Raw genomic sequence first — 21034 nt, 5'->3', positions numbered from 1 at the left:
TCTCTGCGTGGAAAAGCCCATCCAGGCACAGCAATCAATACGCTATTGACAAGCACCCACACAGTGTTTGCTGCCAAAGCTTTTATGTAGCGCTACACTGTAAACCAGCAGTTCTGACATTGTGAATCACCCACTCTCTGTATTTATAGAGCATCCAAGTCTGTCTATATACGACGACACCTGGCCTTCTCTATCTTCTTTTCTCGTTCAGTCCTTCTCAAAGTGGGGTTCAGGGACCCCCAGGGGACCTTGAGGGGGTTCTAGGGCGTTTAGGAACAGCTTAATCTACAAAATGTCTTCTAAATCCCAACGGTTTTCTAAAAAGCGTATGTTTCTATATCAGTGGTTCTCAAACTTTTCATAATTGTCAAGGACCCCCCCCAACTCAAAATATTTTGTTCCAGGGACCCCCAGAAGCAAAGATTGGAGTTAAACATTTTTACTAAAAAGAATACATATATTCAAAGATTTGCACACATTTTCACGATTTTTCAAAAATAGCAGATCTACAAGCTCATAACGCGGCACTCGGTGCCGCGCTACGAGCTTGTAGATCTGCTATTTTTGAATAGCCAAAGTATAAAATAATGTTTTTTTCAGCTCAAATAAAAAAATGACACAGATGCGTTCCGGGTCTTAATGGGTTAAGCCCCATTTCAAAAGACGAGAGCTTTTGTAGATCTGCTATTTTCACCATGACATGGCAAAAATAGAGACGCCAGGTTATTAAGTGGTTAATATTTCACTATGACTTCACCAGATAGAAGGTAATGCAATGAGAGAATGTATGAGAATGACTATTGAGATCATGGGTTTCCTCTCCACCCACCTACAGTATAGACAGTTATAGAATTCTGTACTTACCGGTAATCTAATCAAATTGTTCAAAATGTTTGTTATCTACAAGTTATAGTCATCTCCAATTCCTCATTTTGGATAAATTTCAGCTCTCATTTGCTTTGTTGAGATAGGCACGGTAACAAGCAGTGGGTGTAATCAGTGGTGTAAAGTAACTGAGTACATTTACTCAAGTACTGTTATTTTAAGGTACTTTTACTTTAGTGGAGTATTTCCAATCGTCTATACTTTTACTTCTACTCCACTACATCTCAGAGGCAAATATTGTACTTTTACTCCACTACAATTATTTGAAAACTCTAGTAACTAGTTACTTTGCAGATATAAATGATTGCATTATAATACATGCATTAACCACTTCAGCCCTATTTTATACCAAGGCTATTTGAAAATAGTCGATCTACAACAACGCGTCGCGTGTAGATCGACTATTTTCAAATAGCCTACAAGCAAATGAAAATAGCCTTATTTCCATTTGCTTGTAGATCTGCTATTTTCAAACATTGTACTACTTTTACTTTTGGTACTTTAAGTATATTTTGGTACCAATACTTTTGAACTTTCACTCAAGTAAATTTGGAATTCCGGACTTTTACTTGTAACAGAGTACTTCTACATCGCAGTATTGATACTTTTACTCAAGTAATACATTTGAGTTTTCCACCACTGGGTGTAATCGGTGTCTTTGCTGGAGCAGATGGCTGGAGATGACCTTACAGAGCTGCCCTAGCTGGGCCTGCTTCTGCAGCTGGATGGGATCACATTGACATATTACAGCACACACAATCAATAGCCTGTGCCATTAGGGCTGTCCACAAAGCCTGGGTACAACACTGATCTTAGACCGCCTCCATATTCTCCTTTACACACACACACACACACACACACACACACACACACACACACACACACACACACACACACACACACACACACACACACACACACACACACACACACACACACACACACACACACACACACACACACTCTCTATTTATTATTATGTCTCGTAATGCCTGTTTGTTTGGCTTGGGTTATCGAGCGCATCTGTGCAAAGGGAAAAGGCTTAATTGCAGTGGTGGAAAAAGTACTCAAATGTTTTTCTTAAGTAAAAGTATCAATACTGCAATGTAGAAGTACTCTGTTACAAGTAAAAGTACGGAATGAAAGATTTACTTGAGTAAAAGTACAACAGTATTGGTATCCAAATGTACTTAAAGTACCAAAAGTAAAAGTACCAAATTGTTTACTACAGTAGGTAACCTAGGTATAAAAGCCTAGGTATAACATTTGTATTTTTATTATAATAGCCTAGGTATAAAATAGGGCTAAAGTGGTTAATGTGTATTTAATAATATAGTCATGTATATCTGCAAAGTAACTAGAAACTAAAGTTTTCAAATAATTGTAGTGGAGTAAAAGTACAATATTTGCCTCTGAGATGTAGTGGAGTAGAAGTAAAAGTATAGACAATTGGAAATACTCCAGTAAAGTAAAAGTACCTCAACATCGCACTGGGGACATTGCGGTTATACTTCATAACCTCCTCATACGTGGAGCGCAATTCAATTTCCTTGTAATAAGCTTTTAGGTTTATGCACTGCATGTATCTCAGTCCAACTCCATGATTGTGATTCTGCTGCCTGTGTTTCTTGTTGCCCCAGTTTGTTTTGAAGGTCAGCATAAGCATATTTGGCCGTCACTGAGACGGAACTGATCTTTTAGTAAAGCTAGCAAGGCTTTGCTCCAATTTTCTTTCATTCATATTTCATGTATTTCATATCCTTTCATATTTTGCTGACAATAGCTGTGGTGGCTAAAAAAGAAATGGAAAATCGATATATAGGCTAGTTTAGATGCAGCAATAGTCTAGAAATACATTGTTTGTGGAACTTATACAGAAGCATGGTATAGAGGCTGGATCCAACTTCCACAACTCAGAAACCAATTTTGCCGTAGGCAGGGGATGCAATTCAACGTTCATGTTATGTTATCCCAAATCTTCAAATGACACCAGGTTCTTCTACAGCTAGTTTTGAACTAAAAGTCATTGTGCATGTGGACAGAGCCATCTCAAAAGCAGTGCTGCATTCGGATCATTTCAGAATCAGCTTGCAATGTTGTCTGGGGCTTCATTTTGATAGCAGGCAAGCAGTGTTGATTTCGTCGACTAAAACTATGACGAAAAATGTTCGTCGACTACCGGGTGTTGCGCTCTGAAAATAGCAGATCTACAAGCTCACAACGCGTCGCACTGCAACGTGTTGTGAGCTTGTAGATCGGCTATTTTCAGCATGCAACCAACTGTAAAATCAGCCATTACGACGCCATCAAGGCACCACCAAAATACATTTTAGTCGACTAAATCAACTGCAGCTTTAGTCAACTAAAACTAGACAAAAACTAAAACATTTCAGATGACTAAAATATGACTAAAACTTAATTACATTTTATTCAAAAGACTATGACTAAAACTAAATGAAAATGTGCTGTCAAAACCAACACTGCAGGCAAGGCATCAACTGGCAATGCAGCCCTGGTAGTAATGGTCACTCGTTAGTATGAGTCATCCCCCCTTGGCGATGACATTGTCATTCCTCTGCTGGCGTCTCATATTCCTCTCATTAATAATACACTTCATCCATTTGCTCCCCAAAAGCCCTCCCCTGAGTGTGCGATGTACTACAGCGTGATCCACAAAGGAGCTTCTCCGGCAAAGTCGTTTGCCTCACTTGATTAAATGAGATATGACAAATGATGAAAAGATGGTGACTTAAGATCTTATGGTCCACCAAGACTAAGACATCTTAAGGGCAGGACGTCAATGTATACCTCCTCCTCACGCCCACCTCTGACCCTGGACAAGTGTTGATTTTTCTACCAGATCGGAGATGAGCTCCAGAAATCAAATGTACACATACATTAAGGGAACCTGTTTGAAAATGTTTCTTTATATTAAGCCTTGGTGTCCCTCTTTGTTTTGTATTAGATTTAACTGGCTGCTATCCCTGAACAGTGCAAGGGATGATGGCGGCGTTAAGCGTTTCATAACTCTAGCTGCTCCTCACAGTTCGGCCGCAGGGAGTCCCGCCAAGGAAGAAGTCTGTCTGCGGATGGAGTCTGATGAAACCAAATGAAATAGGAGTATTGGAGTCAGCCAGATGCCACGATGCCAGTGGCCTGCCACTCCATTCTTCCTTAACTGTCACCAACGGGGGAACTGCTGAGCCGACAGCAATAAGAAATGGAGTAGATTTTAAACAGTTTTTCTCAAACATATATATTCAATTTCTGCTGCATGTCAGCAAGGAAATGGAGACTGCATTTGACATATACTTAAGTGTGCGAAAGAGAGTGATTGAGAGAGAGATATACAGAAATAAAGTGAAAAAGACAGAGAGAGAGAGAGAAAGCGTGATGGACTGAGCAAACGAGAGATCACTTCAATTTAGTTAGGATGTACGTTAATCACAGGCACTATAAGAGCCTCCCAGAAGAACAGCTCCTGATGTTAAGGGAAACCTAGTCTGGGAGTCTGGGCGCCGGAGCTTGGACAGCAGGGGCGCGGCCACTGCATTGTGATTCAAATCAACAGCCAATGAAGAAAAGGGGGCGGATCCACAGCAGTGGGTGTTGCATCTAAATAGAATCGACGGGAAGCAATTTCCCCTTGAGAAATTGCGCCCGCCATTGTTGTGTAATGCTGTTTGCCTCTCGTCTGACTTTTTAGACGAGTTGCACAGCCTCAGACCGGTAAGAGGCGTGTCCGCTCAGATTCTGAGCGTAAATTACATCCCGCCCACAAATACCAGGGCTCTGGCCCAGAAGTTCCTCGCCAGAGCTGGCGAAAACTTCTGGGAACTCAGATTAAGGGAAACCTTTCAAACAGGCTTAGTGCTCTAATAGACACTTCACATCATAGTTAAAGGAGACATCCGCGCATTTTAAGTGTTATCTTTGATGTGTGGCAAATCACTCACCAACGTAGAAATGCCCATTGAGTTACTCCACAGATCCCCCTGTCGACCCCCACCGTTGGCATAATAGGACGCGCGAGCACAGCCCAAATTCGCCTATTTTAACAAATGCAAAGTCTGTTTTTTTTCTCCTAGCACTCACTGTGGAGTCCCATGATACCCTTACAGGCGCTGAAACTCCCGACAAGCTAACCGCTAATAACAGAACGAGCTAACGCTTGTTGCTCGTTTCTCTCCGAACCTGGCAACCTGGTGTTGCCAGGCAGAGAGAAAAGCAGCCAGCGTTAGCTCGTTCTGTTTTTTTTTGCCACACATCAAAGATAACACTTAAAATGCCCGGATGTCTCCTTTAATACGTGAGCACATGGCAAACGTCATGTTACGTGGATGTAGTGAATTACATCTGCATCAATGTGATGTAATGTCTTGCCAAAGGTCCTCTTTTAATTCAGTCACCTTAACTCACTGAGTGCCATTAACGTGTTTCACGTGTTTTTAGCGCTATGGCTCAACGTGCCATTAACGTGTTTCACGTGTTTTTGAAAAATTAGCATAAGTAAACAAAACATTTTTTTTTTTTTTTTTTTTTTTTTTTTTTGAAAAACATTTTCAGAACCCAAGATATCATCATCTGAAGGTGTGCAGCTCCATCCACTCCTTGTTTAACTTAGAACTGAAAAAGGCTGTATCTCGCTTCCTAAGCACTTTTTGTTTTCTGTGAAAAAAACTCTGGCACTGGGACAACATCATTTTTAAATATTTTTTGTTTATTCGTTTCTGTTCTTTTACATACTCATAGGTAGTAAAATTGAGTGCCAGAATTGCCAAACGTTTAAATAAAATAAAAAATTCTGGCACTCAATGAGTTAAGTACACACCTGTGTAACTCCTGTGACATTGTGATATTGTGACATGGGGGTAAGTAGAAGGGAGAATGAATTCCTACCAAGACTAAGAAATCTTAAGGGCAGGAACCATCAATGAATGTTATGGCCCTCATCTATTCAGCATATGGTAATGAGAGGGATCCCATTATTCTGATTTAATTTCACAAGAAGTTCAGTTTCATTAATAAACCACACACTTTTGGTTGAATATTAAAATGCATAGTCTGTGCCGCAGCTAATAAAGATAAAGAGATTTTTACTCACCCAAGATTATCCCATTAAGGGCATCCCTTAAGGGTTATGTTCTGGGGAACATTGTTCCCAATGGTTGGTAACTTTTGGCAATACTTTTCAATCATTTTAATGTGCGTGTGAAGCAATATGACAATCAACAGATTAATTGTGGTTTCCATTACTCCCATCTCGACATCTGCCATTCTTAGATTTTTTTTGTAGTCCATTAAAAACATTTAATAGTGAATCCTGAATGCACAGGTGATAACAGTAATGCCTCCCGTCAGAAGATGAATAACTAGGTCAAAACCAAGTACATGGCTGGACCGTGAAACTCTTTTAGTATGAAATGATTGATGCAGAAAGTGTCGACACTGCATGGACCAAGGCGACAGAGTGATAAAGTTATCTAGGATATTTTTATCCAGACCAGGAGCAGCAAAATATTCCGTTCTTATTGTGAAATAAGTTTGGAATCAGCTGAGTGGAACCACTATTAAACACCTTCTGATGATGCTGAGGTCGTAATTGAAGACCCCTGCAGAGGTAATTGAATACAGTGGAGCCACTGATGACGTTAGCAATAGTAATTTTGACGGAAAAATGGCCAATGGTATAACTATACTACATCAATCAGTGTCATCAAACTGCATCAAACACATTTCACCCGCTTCTTTACACATGTAAACCAGTGATGTGTCAATAAAGTTGATTCTGACCACCATGAATGGAAATCCTTCCTACCAAAGGAAAAACGTTTGCACTTGAGAGAGCAACGTCTTGGTATTTTCTCAACTTGAATCTTAATGTGATCCCAATCAAGAGAACCAAACATGCTCAAAACCTTGAGAAGCCACGTCCTCACTGACAAACGGATTTTCTTCTTGGCCCATCTGACGGTTCAGGGCAACTTGACAGTTACCGATGTTCAAGCCCCCCCAACGCTCCCCCCCCCCCCCCCCCTCCGGTACGTCAGAAAAGAGCCCTATATCTCCGGTTGCTGCTGTTTCATTTGGATGGAAGGGAACTTAATTTACGGCTGACAAGTAATCTGTGAGAGCCAAAACGGCCGGTGTGTGGCCAGCGAAGTGTGACAACGTTGGTGAAACTGCTCTCACAAGATTTGTCTCGCGAGCTGACAGTCTGCGTCCCTGACGCTTGGCGTTTAACCGCCTCCATACGTTTCCCCACCAAAAAAACTCATTAATCTCTAATGGGTTATTACTGTGTTTCCAGTATGGTATGTTCTCATTAATGGCTTTTTCAGTCTTGCACAACAGAGACGTCATAAATCAAGACTGTGCTGTGTTCTTTTTCAATAGTCAGTATGTCTTTGTCATGTGTGATTGTTCTTGTCTCCTAGAGTCGAACAGATGGATAGCAGATAGAAATGAATAAGCAATTAAGCATGGTAAAAGTACTTACTGTAGGTAAGTGCGCGCGCGTGCTCGCGCGTGTGCGTGCGTGCGTGTGTGTGTGAGAGAGAGAGACTGTGTCTATGTGGGCATTTTGTTTTGTCTTTTGCACAGGGCAATAAAGATTGCCATCCGTAAGGCATGCTCCAGTCATCCTTAGAGCATGCTAAAATCAAGGGCACATTTTGGCTTGAGGAAGGTGATAGGGGAAAGGTCATGGCGTGGGGTCACTCAAATGCTCAGGGTACTAGTAAAGACAAATGTCAGGTTCATGAAACGGGGCGTGTACAGCCTTGATTTGTGCGCTGTGTGCATACACAGGTGTATTAATGATGAATCCCACTCTTTCGTATATATATTGGATGTACAAGAATCATTTGCATAGATCAACATTTAGCACCATAAGAAAAACATAACTAGTCCATAGTATGACGGTGTCGGCCATCAAAAAGTGCGGATCTACAAACTGACAAAGCATCGCGACGCGTTGCCAGCTTGTAGATCTGGTGTTTTTGGCAAGTGATTCCTACACGCGATAGATTATAAACTGAACTTTTGTAAGAGTGAAACTAAATGATTGTTCCTGAGTAAATGAGAACTCAGTTCTTCAAAGTTTAAGCAGCGATGTAATGGGACTAAATAATAAAGCGTGGCAGGATATTATATAGACCTATTAATATTGCTCTACCGAACAATTGGTCACTGTTCCTGATGTAAAAAAAGAAATCATGATGATGGAGGACCATGGATAATGGATCAGAGCTGTATTAATCACAGAGGGGAAATGTGTCCTTTGCATTAACATATCCTAATTATTCTATCTGCTGTCCTGCATTGGGAATGGTTATCCAGCCTGCATCATAATCAGATGGTAAGACTATGAATGGTCTTTGAATGGCGTTCATGTGATCAACAAGTTGCACTACCGCAATTACTACTGTCCTGCAATTTTAAGATGTCATAAAAGATTGAAAACACTCATACCCTACTGTAATTAAAAATCACACCCAGTGTGAAGAGAGTAGTGCCTTTGAAAGTGTAACTGGTTGCATCCTTGTGTTGCAATCAGCAACAATATGTTGTCACGTGACACGTGACAACATATTGTCACGTGTCACGTGAAGCTTGACCAATCAGCTGTGCTCAAACATACGGACGGACATACGGACGGACGGACATACGGACGGACGGACATACGGACGGACAGACATACGGACACACGGACAAAGTCAAATGTAGGAGTGGTTGGCACCACTCAAAAACAAATATTGGGACCTTAATTTATTAAAGCATCAGTGGTTCTCAAACATTTTCATGTCAAGGACCTCAAATTTATATGTATTTGGCCTCGGACCCCCATCTCAAAATATTTCGTTCGAGGGACCCCCAGAAGCAAAGATTTGAGTTAAAAATGTTCGCTCTAAAAATATATATATTCAAAGATTTGCACACATTTTCAAGATTAAAAAAAAAAATGTGCAAATCTACAAGCTCATATCGCGGCACTCGGTATAAATGGAGAGTTTTGAAAAACAAAAATGGCAGGTACTGTATGTGCTCTTGGAAGATTTCTGGTAACAGCATTTTTCATCTCTCCAATGGAGCAGAAACTTGACTGACATTTAAGTCAGTGGTTCTCAAACTTTTTCATGTCAAGGACCCCCTAATTGACACTTATTACCCCGTGGACCCCCATTTGAAAAGATAAGCCAGGGACCCCATAAGAGAAGGTTTTTACGGCTCTCTAGCAGTGATTCTCAACCATTTTAATTTCAAGGACCCCCAGTTTGACATGCATTAGGCTACGGACCCCCATTTAATGGCATTTATACCTCTGGGACCCCAATTCACATTGTAAAACCAATGTTAATTTAACTCTGAGAGTGTACAAATGGAACCAAATGGACCCGTTAGGGTCCATTTGGTTCCATTTGTACACTCTCAGAGTTACAGACCCATAAGGGTCCATTTGGTTCCTGTCCATCATTTAGCTGGGGACCCCCTGGAACCCCCTCAAGTACCCCTGGGGGTCCCCGGACCCCACTTTGAGAACCAATGATTTAAGTCATGTAATTTCTCTACGTCATTTATTCACGGAATCTGTTGCACTTAGTCCCATTGACTTTTTATCGATACACCATGTGCAAATCGAAAATGAACGGGTGGATGATGGAAACGCGCCCGGTGACATTAGTGCCAACCAGAAAACAAGACATAAAGAACGTCGATAGGCTATAAGCCGTCCAGGGATCGCGACTCCTTCAGGGAGCACTCCCTTTGCATTTCATGTGTTCTCTCTGTCATCTTGTCTGAAGCTGCTAAGATGAGGCCTATGCCCCAGGGTTTGATTTGTAAAACAATTATCTTAACTTAAGCCCTCTATACTTCATTGTACAACAGACAAGTGTGAAAATAGCCAATCCACAAGGCTCACAACGCATCGCAATGAGTTGTGAGCACTTTTACACTTTGGCTATTCAAAAATAGCAGATAATACAAGCCCGAGTGCCGCGCTATGAGCTTGTAGATCTGCTATTTTTGAGAAATCGTGAAAATGTGTGCAAATCTTTGAATATATATATATTTTTAAAGCAAACATTTGTAACTCAAATATTTGCTTCTGGGGGTACCTGGAACAAAATATTTTGAGATGGGGGTCCGCAGCCAAATACATATCATTTTGGGGGTCCTTGACATGACAATGTTTGAGAACCACTGAGAACCACATACTGTATCAGTCTTAGTCTACATTTTCCAAAAGGAAATGCATGCATTTAATTCAGTCTGACCATAAGCCGGGATAAAACATACCCCCACCGACGATAAAAGCGAATGACCAGAGAGGGGGGACAACATAAACAGATGCCCTTTTTGCCTTTACCCCCACAGCAAAATCAAACCCTGGATATGTGACCAAAACAACCCTAACCTCCCGCTTCCCGTCTCTACGGGGGAAACGGTCGAGGTAGCAAGAGGTGAGCTGAGGACACAGAGTGAAGTTAGGCAAATAACCAAAAAATGAATCACGTTAACGATTTCAGCTACACTGTCACGGTGTTCAGCCATCTGTTGTGATCGCCAGTATACTACAGTGGACAGGAACGGAGGCATGCTCTCTGCGATACAACTGGCTCTTACAGTATCCGTGCCTGACTGCACTTTGCAGAGATGGATTTAGATAAACGTCGATATCCTCATAATAAAACACCTCTGTCTCACTCCGACTGATCACTGGCAGTCAGGGTTTGGAGGGTCCCTGGCTGCACTCTCGATCGATTAGAAAATAAATTACCGCCCGCGCCACCGGCAGACCCAGACCTCGCCAGAGGACTGTGACTTCAACCTCTGTTGCGACAAAACTATAATCATCCCGATTACCTCAAAACATGATATCACAGAAATGTTTCTGATAAAGGCAGAGAGCAATGCAAAATGGTTAAGGAAACATATCACAGTAAATAGAATTGGTGCTACAGTACAACTAAAAGCAGTTATTTGGCACATAATCATCATAAGGGAACACATTTTGGTGCTATATAGCACCTATAGATGCTCTATAGCATACATGGGCAACTGGGGTTAATATCGGAATACTGATATATTATTGATTTCAGCTGTTACAATTCCAAACATGCAAACATGACCCACTTTAATTACTTCAGTCTATATTAGTAGCTTAAAGGTAGGGTAAGTGATATTTTTGGGTTAAAACAAAAAGTATTTTGTTAAAAGGTTAAAGCACTATATTCTGATAGTAATCATTGCTATAGAGTGTTTGTTCAGTAACAGGAGTCTCCATGTCTCTCCAGCTCTTTAATAAACAGAAAATACATTTTACGGTGGGTGTCAAAATCTCAGCCAATCAGGAGAAAGTACCCATTTTTAAGCTTCATTTTATAGTGTTCCAGTTCCAATTTTGTCTGCTCATTTCTTAGTGTCATCACTTCTAATTTCACTTGTTTAATCTATATCCTGATTGAAACTGAAACGAAAATGCATTTTCTGTTTTATAAAGAGCTGGAGAGACAAGGAGACTCCTATTACTGAACAAACACTCTATAGCAATGAGTACTATCAGAATATAGAGCTATTTAACACTTATTTTAACCAAAGAAAATCACTTACCCTACCTTTAATGACTAGTATTACAATTCTATTGTCTTTTTGTCCAATCTCCAATCTATTTGTATTTAAGTTCATAAAGTTAACATAAATATAACTAAATGCATTTGAAATTAAATACAAAAAAAAATGCTTTTCAGGATTCCAATTAAAAAATAGTAAAACAAATACATATATATATATATAATCAGGAGTCCAAAAATATTGCAAAAATAGCAGATCTACAAGCTCAAAACGCATCGCAGTGCGACGCGTTTTGAGCCTGTAGATCGGCTATTTTTGCAGTATATAAAATGTGGCCCTCTGGAGTGAGTGTGGAAATATAGTGGCCCTCTCCATCATCAACGTTGCCCAGCCCTGCTCTATAGGGAATTTGTCAAATGGTGCTACAGAAATGTATACTTAGTTTATATAGAATATTAGAAGTGCCTAAACTAAGCTGAAGAACCAGTAGAGACCCTAAAGAACCATACAGGTGCTTAACAGGTTCTTTATGCGGCGCTGGTGTTATATGGCACCTCAACTACTTGAAAGAACCAATGATGAGGATAACCACCATTTGTCGTCTGCCTAAAGTACATGGAAAATTCAAATAACACTGGATTTGTCTTTTTCTTCAGGGGTTCACAGAGACAGCTAAGTGATTGGCACTAGGCGCTCGTGGCCTCATTTCTCCAGCTGCAGGCTTCTCTCTCTGATTTGGCCGAGCGTGTAAGCACACATCAGTGCCCTCTGCGAGAGCTCACTGTCAACCCAGGAGCTCCTAAAGTAAATATGAGACCACTGCTTTGACAACACGCCGTACGCCACAGCTCTGACTGTCTGTAATCAGGGAATTCGAGACTAGAACGTCTAGTGAGACACACATGCACTGACTGTATACACACACACACTGCAGCACTCAATTGATTGCATTACTAAAACAAACAGTGGGGTAATTAGGAGTGTTGTGCATGAACATTTAACCCATTAAGACCGGGAATGCATTTGTGTGTCATTTTAAGATTCCTTTGGGCTATTAAAAAATAGAAGATCTACAAGCTCATAGCGCGCTATGAGCTTGTAGATCTGCTATTTCTTTGGAAAAAAACAGGAAAATGTGTTAAAATCTTTGATTATATATCATTTTTAACTCAAATCTTTGCTTCTGGGGGTCCCTGGAACAAAATATTTTCAGTCCGCGGACAAATACACATAATTTTGGAGGTCCTTGACATGAAAAGGTTTAAGAACCACTGATAAATAGCAACATAAGTTTTTTCAAAAAAACTTTTAGGATTTAGAAGACATTTGTAGAATCCCCCAGAAGCATTTTGAGTTACAAATGTTACCTTTAAAAAAATATATATATTCAAAGATTTGCAAAAAAAAAATCACGATCTTTCAAAAATAGCAGATCTACAAGCTCATAGCGCGGCACTCGGTGCCGCGCTATGAGCTTGTAGATCTGCTACTTTTGAAAAGCCCAAAGGAATCTGAAAATGACACACAGATGCGTTCCCGGTCTTAAAGGGTTAAACATAATCAAGTCAAATCTTTTAATTAATCTTGAGCATTTGTTCGAGTCCACCTTTAGTGCCAGATGTGCCGAGTTTGATCAATGAAGTAAGGGCAATTTTCCTATGTTAAATATTAAAGGCTTGATCATGAGCCATTGTGGAAAGAGAAGTATTTATTGCCCCTTGAAAGCAGCATGGATGACCAGCTGTAATCAAAGACAATGAAAAGTGAACTGCTTAAATAGAGACACATTTCTGAGCTAATTTTGATTAACCACTTTGGACCTGGCATCCCTATTCTGGGCATGGCATTGTATGTGACAATTTTCTAAAGATATGCAGCACTATGTAACTTTCCTCTTCTATCCCGGATTTGAATCCGGTTTCCTGCGCAAACGCTGCCATTTTTACCATTGAGCCAATAGAGCCGGCCTGCTTGCTCGGGGGATAAATTGAATCTTGACCATCAGGTCAAAATTTGTGTCTAGGTGAGACAAGAAGACCTTTGACACGATCTAAAATATCTCAATAGAAGAGAGACAAAAAGTTACACAGTGAGGCTTTAATTAATATATGAATTATTTATATTATTTTATTTCAAAAATAGCAGATAATGGCCATTATCGCTATTCATCCATCATATGACAGAGTAGGAATTAAGTGGTTAACATCCATTTTTAACGAAACCATATGCACCGGCCTCAATGGGAATATTCCTCTGTTTGCAGTTAATGGAGTGGGTGTGTGCGTGTGTGTGTGTGGTTCAATTATGTGTGAGAATGAGTTTCATGCCAAGTTAATCCCTGGTTAGATGAGACGTGTTCAGAAAACAAAAGGTATACATACACACTGTACCTGTATGCACAGTCATGTGAGAAAAGGAGACTCCGTTGAACAAACTACCCCTGCAACCCTGCAGGGTTGCCAGATCTGCTTATTATAATTTCCCCGCAAGATTTTATTTGAAAATAGCCGATCTACAAGCTCACAACGCGACGCGTTGTGAGCTTGCAGATCTGCTATTTTCACAGAGCTGATGCATGTGTTAAAGTGCTCATGCGGCCCATAGTCGCTTCTTTTGGGCTGGTTTTCCTAGACCTGGTTGCTTGTTTCTCTCACAGAATCTGGCAACACTGCCTGCAACAACACACCATGTTCAGTGTTGCTGATGGAGTTTTTTTGGTCAATGCTAAATGCTCTGATGCTGGCCTTACACCAAAAGCTCATCTGCAGCCATTAAATGTAATTTATTGCAGAGCGGTTTGTTCCATAGCCTCTGCTCCTGGTTTGGCTGAGAGGACACAAGTGTGCAAAAGTGCAAACCTGGCATATTCTATGGTTCCTGAACTTCCACTGATAACTGCTGCTCACAGTATTAACCACATTTAAGATAAGTCTGTCAGGTTATGATTGGCTCAGATCGGCCTTATGAATATTGAGTCACGGTATGGAGTATTTTGATTTATATTCACAACCTATACATTCAATGACTGGCCATTTTTATTTGTGTGCAAAATTCAGTTGCCCCAACAAACAGCTACCGTATGTGATATGCTTTTATTTCGTTGTTATGGAGGTCAATCCGAGCCCCGGCAAGACAGAGTATAGAGCGCCAAGCCGCATTGACGTCTGTATTAGTGTCCAACCGGCATACAGATGAGTGTGTCTGGCGCACAAGGGACTCTGCGAATCTTCTACTAATGAGGCTGGGAGGAGCCCCCTGCTCCGAGCATCTGAGAGCAGACCGTATTGACCTTTTAGCACCCCCCATAACCATCAGTCACAGGGAGCATGCGCTGACCGCTCTTGACCACAAAACGCCAGGACAAATCATGCATATCACTCACTGCCGTGAGGCCCAGAGGATTGAAGAGAGGTCATCAGGTAGGTAGACGGTCAATTCTGAGGCATAACTCATCTCTCTTCCATTCTTTTCACACACAACTAAGACACTCTCCCTCTCCCCCTCTCTCTCTCTCTCATTACTGAGAGACACTCACTAAGTTCCTAACAACTTGACCCACAGTTCACTGCTCTTGCCAGCCTCGCGGGTTATGAGTCATTACAAAAACTGATTTAGATGTACCGTCTCTGGCAAAAAGTTCATTCCTCTTGGTGAACTTCATTTCCTCTTGGTGAGTAACCGAGTACCTTGAGGACAAAGACGTTCGCATGAAACTCCAAGTTGCATATTGATGAGCTATTCTTTTAAGGTTGTAAAATACTACACTATTTGGAAGCCACAGCTTTAATCAATACTACTAAAACTTGGATACGGCGGTCACAAGTGCTGCCAAACACTCGATAAAGTATGACCTTCACCCAGGGCCTGGTGTGGTCAAGAAGTGAACACCACAGCAACAAAACAATTATCCGTTCTCGTTTCCCGGTCCACTCAGCCGCCATACATCATTGTTTTATCAAAATCGAAGGGCCTGGCTGAACGCCCGCTGCAACCACCCCGGGGCTGCACTATCACTGGATCGATGGCTGATTATAGCACTGCCTGTTTTAAACAGCTATCATCGCCGGCCAAGTCCATTTCTATCGCGGCACAAGTCAATACAGATGGCAACGTTACCGACTTCATAATGACACCACCGTATCCAGTACCTCTTCTTCCATACAAGTGTGTTAGGATGATAATAGACAAAACTCAAAAACCCTGCGCTTCTCCTCTCAAGGCCAGACCTTGCTAGTTCAACCATCTGTGACACTGAATTGACTGAAAACCACCAACATTTTTTGGAAAGAAAGCAAAAGGCTAAATAAATCTAAGATTTAATACCTCATCACCGGCTAACCTCTGCTCCACATTATACCTCTGATGGATCGAGTTGAAGACCTATTGCCAGGATCCAGGAAATAGTCATTATCCAATTTCTATCATCAAATGCACTTATAGTCAAGGTCTCACTCGAGGAGTTTGCAGTGTCTCTTCGTCTCCAAAGCACCCGAGGTGATCTTTCTTCTCTTTCATGGACTGCATGGTTCTCTCTGCATTTATGAGCATACTAAAACATGCCAAGGCATAAAAATCAGCATGCCTTGTAGCCTGATATTTAAACGCAGCCATCCAAGGAGTCATTTGGGGACACCATCCCCGTCTACTGGGAAATGCCAACCTAATAAAGGGACAGACCATATCCAACACTGATGCCATTGGTACTTTCAGCCCATAACCAACCCCATGCACTAGGTTGAATTGGGGGGGGGGGGTCATGAACGTGCTAAGCTCGTTCATGTACCCTGTTTTTTACCAGGTTGCCAACCTGGTCTATAGAGTGTGCCAACGTGTCGTCACCACGGTGGGCGTGGCATTGGGCGTGGCATTGGGCAATGTTAAGTCAACCTGTTTTTTATCCCTCAAAGATGTCCGCCGCTACCAAAAGACACTTGTTGACGCCCCCTTCAGGATTTTTGCATGCTCTATTCACCTGTTTCCTAGGCTGTGTGTTTTCCACTTCCTGTCGGATTTCATTGGATATCATTAGTCATCTGACCAGTTTCATTGGATTTCATTGGATCAAATCGACAGGAAGTGGAACACACACAGGACGTGAAAAGCCTAGGAAACAGGTGAATATCTACACTCGCTAGTGGTCACTTTTTCCTCATTGGCTGGTCCTTTTGCGTGACTTTTTCCTCATTGGCTGGTCATTTAGCCAATGAGGGCTCAATGTCCTCTCAGACTATGGGATCTAAAAACGCCATGTTTAGTGAGAGAAATAAGCAACCATATGGGATCTAAACGTTGCCATGTTTAGTGTGAGAAATAAGCAACCTGGTATAATATGACTGTGTCATAAGCTTGTTTTTGGGGCGGTGTAACCGCCCCCTATAAGTGAGGTTTGGACACTGACCAATCCTGCACCGTGATTGGCCAATAGTCTACAACGCAGTCTACAACCCTAACCCTTCCACAGTCAATGCAAATCTATACTTTTGCAAAGTCAGCCAATCACAGTACAGCTAGTGTCATCACCACTAGCTGTAATGTGATTGGCTGACTTTGCAAATTCAGGACTGTGATTGGCTAGCGAAACACATGACACATGTGCAGCCCTATGAATAGCAGTATGGACTTAAACAAAAACCTTTTATGTTTTTTTTTAAGTGAATCACTTCCATCACTGTGATGACCACTGTGATCACACCGCCCACTTCACACTGGGTGTGATTTGGTCTTTCCTCTAGCGGCTATCACCACCTTTATGCCAAACATAAAGATATCTCAAACTGTAAAAGGCATATTGCTATTAAACTTGCTGAACACATACCGTACATTCCCCACAGAGGACGAACCCAACTGATTTTGGTGACCCCATGGCCTTTCCTCTAGCACCACCCTTATGCACAAATCACAGAAAGGCACATTGCTTCCAAATGGATTCATGTAGCACCATGAAAGCATGAAGGTTTGTTATGGGGGGGTAACAATTTTGCTGACTATTTTGCCTGGGGTGGAACATTTGTTTCGCACCACCCTGGTGTCTCTATAATGACAAACACCTGCGTGTGGAGGAACATGAGCTAGGGGAATCACACAGGTGTATGAAATCATGATTCATAAATGATTCATAAATTATTCATACCAAATTCCTTTTGGTAGGACTAAATAACAACGATCCATCAGCAGACAAATAAAATAAGCCATAATTTTTAGGCTATACTTTGCCACATGGATAATTGCAATCAGATGCAAAACAAGTGCAAGCTGCACTCAGCTATGAAAATATATGGGCATGTTTGCGCTGGCATATCATTTGCTCAATATTTTTGTGAATCTGACCTTAAGACGGGGCAGATAGCTGGTGCAACTAAGTGATGCACAATCCATGGTGCAATCAGTGGCTGCAATCTATTCTTTGTGAATTTGCCCATCAGTGTTGTTAAACCTCTCGTTGGTCCAAATATTGGGAGATGTGACGACATGGCTGTAGCATAAATTAACTGGAGCTCCTCGCATTAGTTCAGGAACAGGACCACACCTCCTATCAAATCACTTTTGTTCACCTATAAATGCTCACCTAACCCTCTTCGCACCCTGCTTCTTTCACTGTTCCATCTTTGCTCTACTCGCAACTCTCCGTAGAGCCCTGAGGGGGTTTGTCGTGCTTGGGGGCTAAGGCGGACTCCCGACGAAGCTTCCCCAAGTCAGCAAGTTCTCAGCATTGAAGACTCAGCCAAAGTCCTTAACCTTACATTTGTGCATTTAAGGATTTTTCTTCAATAAAATCCTTAAACGCATTTTGACTGGCAGTGTGGTCCTAGTTAAACTCCATAAATGCATGTATTTAATCTGACTGGCAGCCTACTTTACAGTGATTTAATATGAACTTTAACCACATAAACCCAGGGTTAGATTGGTTATTTGAAAAGTGGTTGTACTCTATTTTAACACCTACACTACAGGTCACACGATGGACAATTGATATGCATCTAGGCTCATTCCTATGTTAATCCTATGTTAATTCATGCTGGTGTGACAACCGGCAGTCGGCAGCCTCTGTTAACTTTGTTGAGGTGTTTTATTTAAGGTCGTTTTAAATCTATGCCTCTGCTTGCGCGTGCTCCAGCTCAAAATAGTGGTTGCACACCGTGTTATAGCCCGTCCCGTGACCAACGCAACCCTGCATAAACCCTACAGGTATAGTTCTTGACCGGGGTCCCTCACGGCTCTGCATGCACCACGTTGCTACCAGTGTTGCCAGATTCTGTGAGAGAAACAAGCAACCAGGCCTAGGAAAACCAGCCCAAAAGAAGCGACTATGGGCCACATGAGCACTTTAACATATACATCAGCTATTTGAAAATAGCAGATCTACAAGCTCACAACGCGCCTGTGGCGCGTTGTGAGCTTGTAGATCGGCTATTTTCAAGTAAAATCTTGCGGGGAAATTATAATAAGCAGATCTGGCAACCCTGGTTGCTACACATTGTGAGCTTGTAGAGCTGAAATCTTTTGCCGAATGTTTGCCCCAGCAGAATAGGGACCCTCGGGTTCATTCGCAAAATGTTATACTGTGTCCCGATGCAGTAAATCCCTACTGATCCGATTCTACATGCTGGTTACAACAAAGTCGACAAATCCAAGAAGGAAGGTGATTCAATGGGCAAGCACTGGAAGAAAGGATGGAGGGGGGAAAAGTACAGCGGTCTCACAGAAAGCCTTTGACATCGCTGAAAAATAGCTGTTGCGCTTTCACGGTAGCTGGGTGATTTCACAAGGGACAAAAGCCGGCTGGGATAAAGTGTAGCAATGCAAGGTAAGAATGTTATGAGAGAAGAGGTGTGGGTGATGGTAGTAGCTTTAGTGTGCGTGTGTGTGTGTGTGTGTGTGTGTGTGTGTGTGTGTGTGTGTGTGTGTGTGTGTGTGTGTGTGTGTGTGTGTGTGTGTGTGTGTGTGTGTGTGTGTGTGAGAGTTGGGGTAGGGACCTCTGGAGTGCTGCTGACTGCCCAGATTAAAGGATTATTGTCGCTTGGACAAGTCAGAAGATGGCTCTGATCCCTTTTCTGCAAATGGGGAATTTTACAAAACCAAATCAACCCCATGGCTTAAAAATACATGAATATATTCTTACTGTGCGACCATCTTCAAAATCAAAGCACCTGCATGTGAATGCAGTTTAGTGTTCAGTGGTGTAAAGTAGCTAAGTACATGTACACAAGTACTGTACTTAAGTACAATTTTGAGGTACTTTTACTTTACTGGAGTATTTCCAATTGTCTATACTTTTACTTCTACTCCACTATATCTCAGAGGCAAATATTGTACTTTTACTCCACTACAATTATTTGAAAACTTTAGCTACTAGTTACCTCCGGGCTATGGTCGATGCTTACACCCCTGCCTGACCACTTCGGTCTGCCACCTCGGGTGACTGATTGCCTCGTCACTCAACTTCTGGACGATCTACACGGTCACGACTTTTTTTCTGTTCTGGCCCCACAGTGGTGGAATGAACTTCCCACTGATGTCAGGACAGCAGAGTCACTGCCCATCTTTCGCCGCGGGCTGAAAACCCACCTCTTCAGGAAACACTACCCTTCCTCGTTGCCTGGCCTACTTGTTGTTAACTAGTTGTACGAACTCTTGTTTTATTGTTTATTGTTTTATTGGATCTTGTTTAGTCGATACACTTATTTGTTTTAGCTCTTGCTTATTTGATTTTGCTATTTTGTCTCATCTGTTTAAGAAAGTAGGTAGCTGATATATTGCACTTTTACCTTAGCGCTAGGTATACACTCTTGGTTGCTTGTTTTTGCAGAAAATGCACTTAAGACTTCTGGTGATTAGTAGTTTCGTTCCCTACCTATGTTGAATTCACTTAATGTAAGTCGCTTTGGATAAAAGTGTCTGCTAAATGACTGTAATGTAATGTAATGTAAGTAGTTACTTTGCAGATATAAATTGTTACATTATAAAACATACACTAACCACTTTAGCCCTATTTTATACACTATTTGAAAATAGCCGATCTACAAGCTCACAACGTGTCGCATCGCGACGCGTTGTGGAGCTTGTAGATCTGCTATTTTCAAACATTTTAGTACTTTTGGTACCTTAAGTACATTTTGATACCAATACTTTTGTACTTTTACTCAAGTCAATTTAGAATTCCGGACTTGTACTTGTAACAGAGTACTACTACATTGCAGTATTGATACGTTTACTTAAGTAAAACATTTGAGTACTTTTGCCACCACTGGTGGAGTTCAAATAGATGTTTGCAGAACCTCTGTATTGGGGGATGTTAATTAACGGTCAGGTCACTAATGGCCCCTATAGGGCGGGGATGGGCAAATATTTGAACTAGGCTGAGTCTTGATTAATGTTCTGCGGCACACAACCTCAAAAGTCTACACCTAATTTAAAAGACAAGACAAACCGAGTGACATTTCAGGTAGCCAATATATCATAACAACTGATTTATCCAGGTCATACAGCTATCAGGTCATGAATCCAGCAAACTAAATACAGTACGAGTGCGGTCGCTAAGCTTTTTAACCCCCAACATAAACAAACACACACGTGC

General features: G+C 41.5%; 1 protein-coding gene across 2 annotated transcripts in view; it reads right to left on the bottom strand.

The window, feature by feature from the left end:
- The window catches only part of ptn (pleiotrophin), an 85498-nt gene that overhangs the window by 52842 nt on the left and 11622 nt on the right, over positions 1–21034 (bottom strand). The gene's annotated exons all lie outside the window — the stretch shown is intronic.

This window comes from Gymnoscopelus microlampas, assembly GCF_963454915.1.
Source record: "Gymnoscopelus microlampas genome assembly, chromosome: 23".
Lineage (NCBI taxonomy): Eukaryota > Metazoa > Chordata > Actinopteri > Myctophiformes > Myctophidae > Gymnoscopelus > Gymnoscopelus microlampas.
The sequence above is the reverse complement of the archived record's forward strand: the minus strand, read 5'-3'. Positions and strand labels throughout refer to the sequence as shown.